The sequence below is a fragment of the Myotis myotis genome, unplaced genomic scaffold, assembly GCF_014108235.1.
Source record: "Myotis myotis isolate mMyoMyo1 unplaced genomic scaffold, mMyoMyo1.p scaffold_m19_p_14, whole genome shotgun sequence".
NCBI lineage: Eukaryota > Metazoa > Chordata > Mammalia > Chiroptera > Vespertilionidae > Myotis > Myotis myotis.
The window spans coordinates 13,615,379-13,627,778 of NW_023416318.1; the positions used below are offsets into that span (position 1 = coordinate 13,615,379).

At 46.4% G+C, this 12,400-nt stretch overlaps 1 pseudogene; it reads right to left on the minus strand.

The window, feature by feature from the left end:
* Positions 1–524: 524 nt before the first annotated feature.
* LOC118668897 lies at positions 525–950 on the minus strand (annotated as a pseudogene).
* Positions 951–12,400: the final 11,450 nt, after the last annotated feature.

Genomic DNA, 12,400 nt, shown 5'->3' on the forward strand with positions numbered 1-12,400 from the left:
ATTTCTTTCTTTTTCATTTCATTTGTGCAGTGTTTTATTATTACTTAGTGTGGTTTATTCTTTTTGTCTTATTGATTATAAGAGTACTTGATATACAGGGTATTAACTCTATGTCTTTCTTTTTTCTTTAATCCTCAACCGAGGGTATTTTTTCCATTGATCTTTAGAGAGAGAGAGTGGAAGGGAGGGAGGAAGGAAGGGAGAAAGAGACAGAGAAACATCAATATGAAGGAGACACATCGACTGGTTGCCTCTCGCAAGTGCCACGACCAGGGCTGGGGATTGAACCTGCAACCAAGGTATGTGCCCTTGACCTGGAGTCGAACCCATGATCCTTCAGTCCGAGGGCTGACATGCTAATCATTGAGCAAACTGGCCAGAGCTGTCTATTCTTTACTTTCGGTTATTTATTTATTTATTTATTTATTGTTAATCCTCGCCCGAGGATATTTTTCCATTGATTTTTTTTTTTTTTTTTTGAGGAGAGCTGACTGATACCTTTATTGCTTTAGGGGGAGGGGTGCTTAGGAGCTCTTGGTGGGGCGGCCGCTTCCTCTTCACCTCACGGGGCTCTGGCTGCCCTGGATGGCGCTGGCCCTGCGGATGGCGGCCATGCGCAGATCCAGGCGGTACTTGTTCTTGCGGATTATGTGCTGGATGCTGCTCAGAGTGGCCCGCGCGTTCTTGTTGATGGTGGTGCGCACAGAGGAGGTGGCCGGCTTTTGCTGGCTGGATCTCCACTTCATGATGACCACTACACCTTTGCCATTGGGCCGGCTCCACACCCACCGTCTTGCGGTGAATCAGCCGTTGTAGCGAAAGGAGTTTCGGGCCTTCAGGTTATTGGGTTCGGTGCTGTACGTCTGCTTGTTCCTCTTGATCAGGAAGCTGGAGCAGTTCCGCACGATCATCCATTGCAGGTGGGCAGACATGGCAGCAGCTCTTCACGCTGCTTCATTGATTTTTTTGGGGGGGCGGGGGGCTTGGGGGGGTGAGTAGAAGAGAGAGGGAAAGACCAGAGAGAAACATTGATGTGAGAGAAACACATTGATTGGTTGCCTCCTGCATGAGCCCTGACCAGGGCCTATGCTGGGGAGGAGCCTGCAACCAAGGTACAAGCCCTTGACCGGAATCGAACCTGGGACCCTTTGGTCTGCAGGCTCTATCCATTGAGCCAAACCGGGTAGGGCTGTATTTCTTTTTTAAATATATGTTTATTGATTTCAGAGAGGAAGGGGGGGGAGAGAGAGAGATAGAGAAATAGAAACATCAATGATGAGAGGAAATCATTGATTGGCTGCCTCCTGCACACCCCCTAATGGAGATCAAGCCCGCAACCCCGGCATGTGCCCTTGTCTGGAATCGAACCTGGGACCCTTCAGTCCCCAGGCCAACACTCTGTCCACTGAACCAAACCAGCTAGGGCAGGGCTGTATTTCTTATATTACAAATACTTTGTCCTAGATTGTCGTTTGCCATTTAGTTTTTGTTTACTATTTAAGCATTCATAAATCTAAGATGTCCATGTAGTCAAGGTACTCCATACAGGCTTTCCAAACCACTGGGCTGGAGGTGGCTGTGACTGGAAGCAGGGAGGCCCCTGCGGCCCCTGGGCTGGCACAGCGGTGGCAAGACAAGACCTGCAGTCAGGGCCAGGCTGGAAAGGATCCAGCTGGGCAGATTCTAGCCAGAGTTGGGAGGTGATCAAAATGTGACTTGGGTGGGGAAGTGAAGAAGGAGGGGGAGTCTGGGATGCTGACATGAACGACAAGAGTGAGCAGGTGGAGGGTGAGCCAGAATCTGGAATATAGGAAGCGGGCAGGGGGCAGAGATTGTTATAATTCCCTTTGGGATTGTTGACGGAGGCTCCTGCTGGAGAGAACTTGTTGGTATTTGGATCTCTAAGCCTGGCCTGGTTTCTGTCTTGTGTCAGCTCAGAAAGGCTTTTTCTGCTACAGAATTATATATGCACGTAAATTCTCTCATAATACTTTAATGCTTTTGTTTTTTGTTGTTTTACATTTAACTTCTAATCTAGACAGGATTTGTGGTATTTTGGTGAATTGTGACAGTTAAGGATTTAACTTATTTTTTCTGAAGTCACTTATGATTAAAATATCTATCTTAAATACTACCTGTATCTCACAGTTCGCTTCCATGTATATCTGGGTCTGCTTTCGGTCTCTGCGGTCTGTTCCAGTGAATTGTTTGTTCCATCTGTTTTGATCACATTTTCTTTAAATATATCTCAATAGGTGCTTGGATAAGGTATATATTTCATCATGCTTTTTTTTTTCTCTCTCAGAATTTTCTTTGGTCTTTTAGGATAGGCTTCAGAATCATTATGCCAAGCCCTGCTCCCTTGGACTGCACAGTGGGGGCTGGAAACAGTTGACCCCAGTTTGGCTTGTTTAAAATCATAAGTACAAACATTCCAGAAGCTGGATTTGGTGGGGCTGGACTGTCCTCTTGGTATAGACATCACACGGACTGTTTAGGGAGAAGCCCCTCACTGCCATTGACCTCCACTTGGGGCAGCCCCAGACTCTGGCCCAGAGAGTCCTGTGGACCCCCAGAGCCCCTTTGTCCATACTGCTATGGCCACCATAGCTTCCAGCCATGTCCCCCCCGTAGCCAAGCCAGGCTTTACTGGATTTTCCTGTCCATCTTGCAAGGTCCCTGCCTCCAGCCAGTGTTTTCTCTAAGCCTGTTCTCCTCTAAGGATTTCCTATGGGTTCGAGCTGGGGGTCTTTTCCTAATCTGTTCTTAAGTGTGTTATTCCAGAAAGAATTCTTCATAATTGCCAGCATCATGATAGCTTTTGTGCATGCATGTTTTCCCTATTTCACATTTGTTACGTTCTTTCTTATTCAAGTGATGTTTTCAGGATCATTTTTATTGAGTAGTAATAAACATATAGTAAACTCACAGATCCCAATCACCTATCTCAGTGAATTTTTCCATATGTGTACACTGTGTAATGACCACCCTGATCAAGGTATTTCTTTTCCAGTTAAGAAGCTGTTGGTGGAGGTTGGGTAGAGAGGGAAATCATGAGTATGCCCCCAGGATGCCTTATTTTTTCTAGAATTATCTTTAAAGGATGTTAAAGAGTGAGCCAAATGTCAAGTCTATACAGTGATGTGGGGAACAAAATGCTTAAAAGCAGTGGGCCATGTTCCAATCCTCCCCCTTTATTAGCCATGGGACTTTTGTGCCTCAGTTTTAACAACTGTAAAATGGGAGTAAGTAGATGATAGCTTCTACCTCACAGGGTTGTCATGAAGATTGCATGAGGCAGTACATGTAAGTGCACAAGAAATTTTAATTGTTGTTTTTGTTGTTATTAAGAGGAGGTGGTGGCAGTGATTCTTAAAGAAGGGTATGCATCAGAATCACCTGGGGCACTTCCGCAAAATACACCAGCTCAACCTGGCCAGATGTACTGAGTCAGAATCTAGATTTTAAACTCCTCTCATTCTGTTGCTTATTCATGGTTAAGAGCCACTGGTCTGGGGGTGGCTATGAATGGAAGCAGGACAGCCAGTGGTTGGCTCCTGTGGTAGTGAGGGCTAGAGGGGATCGAGCAGGGCCGATTCAAGGCAGAGTGGAGAGGTGGCCAAGATATGGTGGCTTTGAGTGGTGGAGCAAGGAAGAAGCGGGGGGCGGGGGGTGGGGAGTCTGGGGTGACTCACAGGGTGCTGACTGAATAATAGAGTGAGCAGGGGGAGGATGAGCCAGAATAGGAAATAAAGGAAGGGGGAGAGCAGCGGACCAGAGATTGTTATAATTCCCTTTGGGATTGTTGAGTGGAGGCTCCTGGTGGAAATCCGTTAGTATTGGAATCTCTAGGCCTGGGTCTGTGGTGTTTTTCAGGGAATCACTGGTATGAAGGAGATAAAGCCATGGGCCTGGTCATTGAGTGAACATAGAGGACAGAAGAGGGCCAAGTTCGCAAGCATCCACTTGTGAACCTTCACTTCTTATTCTCTCTCTAGAAATAGAAAAGTGCTTCTTTTTCATGTAATAACCCCCTTGCAGAAGACTGTGGGGGAATGAACTCAGTCTTCTCACTTAAAGATGAATATTGACTGTGGGTCACTTCCTTTCCTCATAGGTCTCAAAGTTTTCCACATCTTCTGATGGAGGAGCGTAGTCCTGATCCATCAGTATCCTCAGATGGGGCATTCAGTTGGGGGCAGGGTCCTATTTTCTGGCATCCCTTTACCCCCCAACCTCTGGTGGATGGCTTCTTAGACTATGACTCTCTTCAGGCCCTGGAGATCCTACTCTTTGGTAAGAATTTCACTATCTCTTCCAGAAACATTTGCACCTAGAACTAGAGGTGTAATAGGACTAATGGAAGGTGTTGCTTCCTGAGGGAAGGTGAACCTGGAATGGGTTATTCATTTGCTCACTCTAGAACATCCCTGTCCAGTAAACCTTTCTGCATTGCTGGAAATGTTTTTCTGGGCTATACAATACCATAGCCACTAGCCACAACTGGCTATTGAGTATTTGAAATGTGGATAGTGTAATTGAGGAACTAGATTTTTTATTTTTTGTTAATCCTGACCTGAGGATATTTTTCCATTGCTTTATTATTAGTATTATTTAGAATGTCCTTTCTTTAATCGGAGCAAGGCAATCATGGTTAACAGAGCATGACTAATATTTCTTGTAACTATACCTAGCCCCCAACATTCTATTTTTGCCCCTAACATTTCCCTACTGCTATTTCTGTCATCTCATATCTATGAGATTAATTTTAGGTGAAAAGTCTCATCCTGCTGGACTCCATTTGCTTCTGGCTTGAAAGTAGTTCCCAGGGATGGAATACATTGAATGCAGGATTTTCCATTGCTTTTTAAGAGACAGTGGAAGGGAGAGAGGGAGAAGGAAGGGCGGGGGGAGAGAGAGAAACATCAATGTGAGAGAGACACATCAATTGGTTGCCTCGTGAACACCTACCAGGGCCAGGAATTGAACCTGTTTCCCAGGTACGTGCCCTTGATCAGGAATTGAACCTGTGATCCTTACTTGCACAGGCCGACACTTTAACCATTTAGCAACACTGGCCAAGGTTAGATTTTTATTTTAATTAATTAAAAGTTATATTTAAATCGACAAAAGAAAAGCAGATACTATTAGGTTGCACTTACTGGATCAATAAAATATAGGGACACTGGGTCTGATACCCCACTTGCTGCTCCACTATCAATACTCCACAGAGGTACCTTTGAAAATGGGTCTTTGAAATCAAATGGGCTTTCCTTCTCTCACCTCTCTAGCCTTGGCCCTTGTTTTGCCTCGCCAAGGAGGCAGGTATCTACAGCTGCCCTCACCTGCTTCTCCCGACCCTTGTTTGCCCCACTCCTCCTTTCAAGGACAAGGCAGTGCCTGTGCCTTTCCTTATGCCCTGCCACCCTCTCTCCCTATTTGTTATTCTGCTCCTGCCACAGCAAACCCCACTTCCTCCAAGAAGGCTTCCCAGACTCCTGCACCTTCCAGGTGAGGCAGTCCTAGGGCCCTGAACAGATTCCATTGGCTGCCCAGTTGCTGGTGGAGGTGGCAGGGATGGATCTTAGGAAGATATAGCCGTAGGATGTATGTGTGTCAGCTCACTGCCCCTTAGACTTCCTTCTCCAGCTACATCTCCACTCCCTGGGAGAAAGAAATCTCATGTCCCAACTACCACAGACATACATACTGATACATAACACCGAAGCAAGTGTTTTGTAAAAACGGTACTTGGCTACTTTCCATCCTGTTCCATTTATTTCTTCTAAAGAAAAATACTGGTTGTGACCCATTAAACTGATTTCACAGCTCAGTAATGCAGCACAATGCACTGGGCGGAAAACGCAGATCATTGCTGCTCAGAACAGCTCCAAACACAGGCCAAGTGGCCCTGTCCAGACGTAACCCTCTGGGCTCCTCGAAGAGCTGGGAGATGACGGCTCTAGAAGCCGCGTGCTCCTGATGGCGGTCCACCTGGTGATGCTCTGCTCTCTCCTTGGAGTCTCCTTTCAGGGCCCCGGGTGGTTGTGCCATCAAGTGGCCATGGTCACAGATGCTGTCTCATGCTGTGGGAGGGGGTGGGAAGTCTCTACTCCAGATACCCGAGAGAAAGATGTCAGGTCCGTGTCAGGTGCCACAGGACTGAGTATCTCAGCCCTCTTGATGAGGCTCCTCCTGGAAGCAAAGCTCCCAGGCCCAGTGGGGGCTCACCAGTGGCATCCCCTGTGGGGCTACAACCAGCAGGAAGAGCAAGACATGGAGCTCCTGCCTGCAGCACCACAGTAGAGACATCTGACCAGCCAGAGGATGGGGGACAAACACATCTAGGGAGCATTCCAGGAGGGAGTAAGTCTTGGAGTCCCCTTTCCCTTTGGACTTTAGTCCTGAACTGGGAGTTACTGAAAGCAGAACCCACTGAAATCACTACATCAAAACCCCTGCACGTAAACCAGGTGTTTTACCCCCCTGTCGGCGTTTATTTTTTAGCATGCTATCCTAACAAGAGTGGCTCTCAACGCACTGCAGAAGAAAAGAAATGGCCTGGAAGGGTGGTGGCGGTAGGTAGTTTTTAGAGACAGGCTTGTAGATAACAGGAATGTGAAGGCCATGGAGAGGACAGAGAAACGGTAAGAAGGAAGCACAGTCACATTATTGTCTAGTTCCATAGGGAATGCCCGTAACAACACCAGTGGAAAAGGATTTTTTTTAAGGTGTTAGGGACCTATGTGCCACATTGTGGCAAGATTTCCCTTTAAATTGGCCAAACAGTGTTTTGGCAATTGAAGTTTCACTTTTCAGAAAAAGTAATTCGTGAGAATTTCAGTGATTCGGTATAAATTCAATGCTATTGATCTGCTCCTGATTAGGGCTAGTCATACCCCTCATGGGTGTAAGGCATGCTGTGATCTCAGGTAATGGAGCAAGACCTCCCCACCCCCTCCACCCTCATGCTCTAGTCAGCCTCACAGGGTAAAACCCATCCATTATTGTTGGAGTCTTTTGTTCACCAATGTGAACTTGGGAATAAATTCTTTCCAGTTGGAAAGCTTGCTGACAGTGGCTCCCTGATGCACTGATAGGTGTGGAGAGGGGACTCTGAGCTGGACACTCCAGGCCTGGGTGGGGTGGCCTAAATGACCAGAGGGCATACAAAGCCACTGAGTATTTGGGCTGGGGTGGGTTTTCAGGGAGCAGTGTGTGTGTGGGGTGCGCTTGGAGGATGAATTCCCCCTCTTCACTTCTTTGCTGGGGCAGCCCCCTCACTGAGGCAGGGCCTGGTCTCCTTTCCTTTGGTAGCCAGTCTTTCCCTGGCTCCCTGGCCACCTGATCTCCAGATCTGCTTCTGTAAGTTATGTCAGGTGACCGCAGGGGTGTTCCAGTCAGGGACCTTAGAGAAAAGTCAGATATTTCTGAGACAAAGATGATTTATTCTACACCATCTGTGAAAGCGAGCGTTACGTAGAAGGCAGTGGGGTTGGAGATGTGTCACACCACTAGGAGGTTTCTGTCTTAACAATAGATTATTATGTAGTACAGCAATTTTCAACCCTTTTCAGCGCATGGCACATATAAACTAATTACTAAAATTATGTGGCACACCAAAAAATGTTTTATTTTTTGATGATCCTACCAAAAAAGGTATAATTTTGATTCATTCACACCGGATGACTATTGTGTTAGCTGTTGTCACTTTTTTATTTGCTAATCTAAGGGAAAAGAGGTCAGTGCCCTTGAGTAAATAGTCAGTTATTGCATGTTTTAAAAATTCTTGCAGCACACCGGTTGAAAATCACTGATACAGAATGCATGCATAGTGCATTACACATCCTTCTATTGATACTTGAAAATGCTGTTTTGATTATAAAATGATGAAACTGTTTCTCCTAATGGGGGAGAATAGTAATATTAAACTAAAGCATAATATTAAAAGTCTGTGTCAAAACTTCAGAGGTTTGCAAAGCCACTCCAAGGCCAGAAATGGAGCAGGGCTTGGTTAATTGGTGGTTCTAAGAAGCCGACCAATGGAATTCTTTTCTTCAGTAGGAATATAGTAATGTGAGGGGTAGAAAAAGCCACCCAACCTTAAGCATTCTGACTAGTGGAGGTTAGATTCTGATGATAGGGTCACAAATGATTTTAATGGGTCAAAGTGTAAAAAGGATCAAAGTGTAAAAAGAAGAAGACAGATGACTTACATGATACCTGGTGTGCAATCCACTCGTGTTAGAACGTCCAGAAGGAATGAAGTCCAGAAGTGAGCAGTGATTGTAGAGAAGCCCGGCCAGCATAGAGGCTGCTTGTTTGCTTCATTATTAACGTCTGTTTTGAGTAAGGGGATGAGCAGGGCGAAGACAGGCTCTCTGCTAGGGGAAGGTGTGGAGTGTTAATGCCAGAGAGAGAGAAACGTTCCCAATTCCCATTTGTTTCCAACTCTGTCTCCCTTGAGAATAGTCCTCAAATGGGAGAAAGTAACACAGATCATATGGGGTGAAATGAAGCTCCCAAAAGTAGAGGATATGTTAGTGGAACCCCCAACCCTTTCTGGGGCAAAGTCCACCTTTCACATTCCCCACCTGTCTCATTCATCCAGGTTGACTAGCACCCCTGAATTAGCATTTCTGGGGAGAGGTGTGGTCTAACCAGAGACACATCCATTTACTAGTCCTAGATTTATTTATTTATTTATTTTTATATTTTATTGATCTTTTACAGAGAGGAAGGGAAAGGGATAGAGAGTTAGAAACATCGATGAGAGAGAAACATCGATCAGCTGCCTCCTGCACATTCCTTAATGGGTATGTGCCCGCAACCAAGGTACATGCCCTTGACCGGAATCGAACCTGGGACCCTTGAGTCCGCAGGCCAACGCTCTATCCACTGAGCCAAACCGGTCAGGGCATTAGTCCTAGATTTAAACACTGATGAGGAAACTGAAACTTGTCCTGTTTAGTAGTTAAAAAAAATAACAACTCTAGGCTATGGATGACACAGCCCTGGGAGGGACAAGTGAAATGGCTTTGGGGTGACAAAGTCAGGATTCAAACCAGTCTTGTTAGTGCGGAAAAAGAAGGGAATTTTACAAGGGAAAATGTAACATTTTATATTTGGATTTAACAAATTACTCATCCAGGTACATACAGATGGCTTTGGAGGAGCCCTAGGAGACTGGTTTTCCACAGTCCAGCCTGTGGACCCAGGACAAAGGAGGGAATGCAGCCCTTCTCCACTCCCCACTCCTTAGCCCACATGGATGTCCAGTGTGGGGCCAGGGTCTTGGAGACTAACCAAGTTGGAAACATTGAGGGCAGGCCACCAGGAGAGGGTCTGTGGATAGAGGAGTGGGTGATGAGGCAGGGGCCTTCAGCTGGGGGCAGAGAGGTGAGTCCAGATACTTGAAGAGCCACCTGAGGGTGAAGGGGGGGCCAATTATGTATTTCCACAGGGCAGGCCACCTGAGAGCAGGCCTGGATTCCATCTGCAAAAGATGCCCTGGGTCTTCCCTGTCAGTGGAAGTTTTGAACAATCTTGGGACATCTCAGAGGGCACTGCAGAGCCTGCTAAGAAAGTGGCCTGAGGATGCTAAAGTCCCTTCCCTCGACATCCCTTTGCCCCATAAGGAGTCAGCACTTTGTAGCAGCAGTAAAAGGGTTCAAATCCTGCTTCTGTCACTTTGTATGTGACCTTGGCAAGTTACTCTCTACACCTTAATCTCTTCATTAAAAATAAGGATCATTAGATTCCACAAAATAAACTGTTGAACAAAATAGATCCAAAGACATATAAGCATGGAACAGTCAAATTTCAGAGGGAAGGTAGGGGTGGGTGGGAAGAGAGAACCCAAAGAACTTGTATGCATATATGCATAGTCCATGGACAGAGACAATCGTGTGGTGGAGGCCTAGGGTAGGGGATGAGGGGGGGCTAAAAGGGGTCAATGGGGGAGGGAAGAGGGGACATATGTAATACTTTCAACAATAAAAATTCAAGAAATAATAAGTATCACGGCAGTAGCACACACTTGCTGGGGCTTTCATGAGGTTTAGAAGAATTAAAGCAAGGCATTTAAAGTGGCACCATGCTTGTGGTAAGGGTCATGTACCAGACAGCTGCTGTGATTGTCCCCGTCCCTGTCATTGTCACCACCACCACCACTGATTTATCACACAGTTACTGAGCTCTGTGTGCTGGGACAGTAGAGAGGAGTAGGTTGGATCCCTGCCTTTAAGAAGACACAGCCCAGGGTGGAAAATGGAGAGCTGTCACATGTGGAGAAGGGGCTTGGGGAAGGTTCCTGGGGGTGGTGACCTGGGACCTCCTTCCTTGGAAACCAGCTCCTAAAACTGTGACTGGGCTCCACAGCATTTTCAGGCATCTCAGGGCTGCTGTCTTGGTCCCATGCTCTCTGGCTGTTTGCTGTGGGGGTGGCTGTGCACGAGGTGCCTCTTGTGTACCCCAAGAAAATGCTAGGATTGGCCAGTCCAGCTGGGCAGGTTTGAGGGTGCAGGGCCCTGCCTCGGGGCCTCCCAAGCACAGCTGGGACCCACATTCCTTAGCTTTAGGGCCCAAACCCTAAAGCTTCCTGTGCACACCCTTTCTATGCCTGGCACTGTGCTGGGCGTCTTCCGGTGGTGTCATGCACATCATATCTTGGGAGGTGTCAGGTCATCCCATTTTACAGCTAAGTAAACAGGCTGGGACGTTAAGTGTCTCAGAAAGAGCAGAGCTGGAACTTGAAGTCAAGGTTTCCCAGGCCAAAATCAGGTGCTGTTTCCACACCCCACCCTGTTTAAGACCAGAGGTGACTCAGCTGAGAACCCTGCCCTCAGGAGGAGATGGAGCCAGAGATCTAATATCTGACCACCCCAGCCCCGGGCAAGGGCCAGAAGGGCTCTGAGAGTCCTACCCTTCCAGGCCGGCCTGCTGCTCCTCAAACCCCTGTCTACTCACAAGACCTTCCTCACAAAGCCAGTACTGCTTGCCAGTACTCAGGGGACCTTTCCTACAAAGTGGTCCCTGCTTGCTCACTCTTTGTGGAAACATCTCTCACCCAGTGGTCATTCTAGAGAAGGAAGGCAGTGGGTTAGAAAAAAATGTTTTTAAGCAGCGGTGCCACTCCCCACCCTCCCCCCCAAAAACACACTATTATTTTAGAACAGTTTTAGGTTCACGGCAGAATTAAGGGGAATGTACAGAGATTTCCCATATACCCCTTGACCCCAGACATACAGAGCCTTCCCCATCATCAATATCTTCTACCAGATCGGCATCTTTGCTACGATTGATGGATCTCTGTGGTGACCTTTTCCCCAAAACTTTATCTGAACATGCTTAACATTGAAGACAGTTACAAGGGGAAGTGTTCTGTGTGAAGAGAGGCTGGGGGAACTTATTTCTTGACCCCTCCTACCGCCCCACCCAGATTCTGCAGAACCAGACGTGGTTTATGACCCCTGCTCTGTGGTGTGGAGAGTTAACCCTACTCTTTGTCAATGAGCTCTTCACCAGGTCTCTGCTGCTAGAACATAAGGTCCAAGTAGCAAGTTTAAAAAAACATATGGTAAAATATAATAACATAAAATTTACTATTTTAACCATTTTTAAGTGTACAATTCAGCGGCATTAAGCACGTTCACATTGTTCTGCACTCATCACCACCATCTATTTCCAGAACTTTTTCATCCCAAACTGAATCTCTATACCCATTAAACAGTAACTACCCCGCCCTCTGCCCCTCAGTTCCTGGCAACCACCATGCTACTCCGTCTCTATGGATTTGTCTATTCCAGGAACCTCATATAAGTGGAATCAACCAATACCTGTCCTTTTGTGTCTGGCTTATTCCACTTAGCATAATGTCTTCAAGGTTCATCTATGTGGTAGGCTGTGTCAGAATTTCCTTTTTGAGGTTGAATAATATTCCATTGTATGTATACGTTGCATTTGTTTATCCACTCATCTGTTGCTGGACAATTGAGTTGCTCCCACCTTTTGGCTATTGTGAATAATGCTGCTATGAACATTGCTGTACAAGTATCTGTTCTAGTTCCTTCTTTCAATTCTCTTGGGTATATACCCAGAAGTGGAATTGTTGGTATATGATAATTCTATGTCTAATATAGATATATAATTGAGTAGAGAGAGAGAGAGAGAGAGAGAAAGAGAGAGAGAGAGGAACATTGATGTGAGAGAGAAACATCAATTGGTTACCTTCTACATGTGCCCCAAACGGGGATCAAACCTGTAACTTGGGTATATGTCCTGACCAGGAATCGAACCTGTAACCTTCTGGCATATGAGATGATGCTCCAGCCAACTGAGCCACACTGGCCATGGCTATGTTTAATTTTTTGAGAAACCTTCATACTGTCTTCCACAGTGG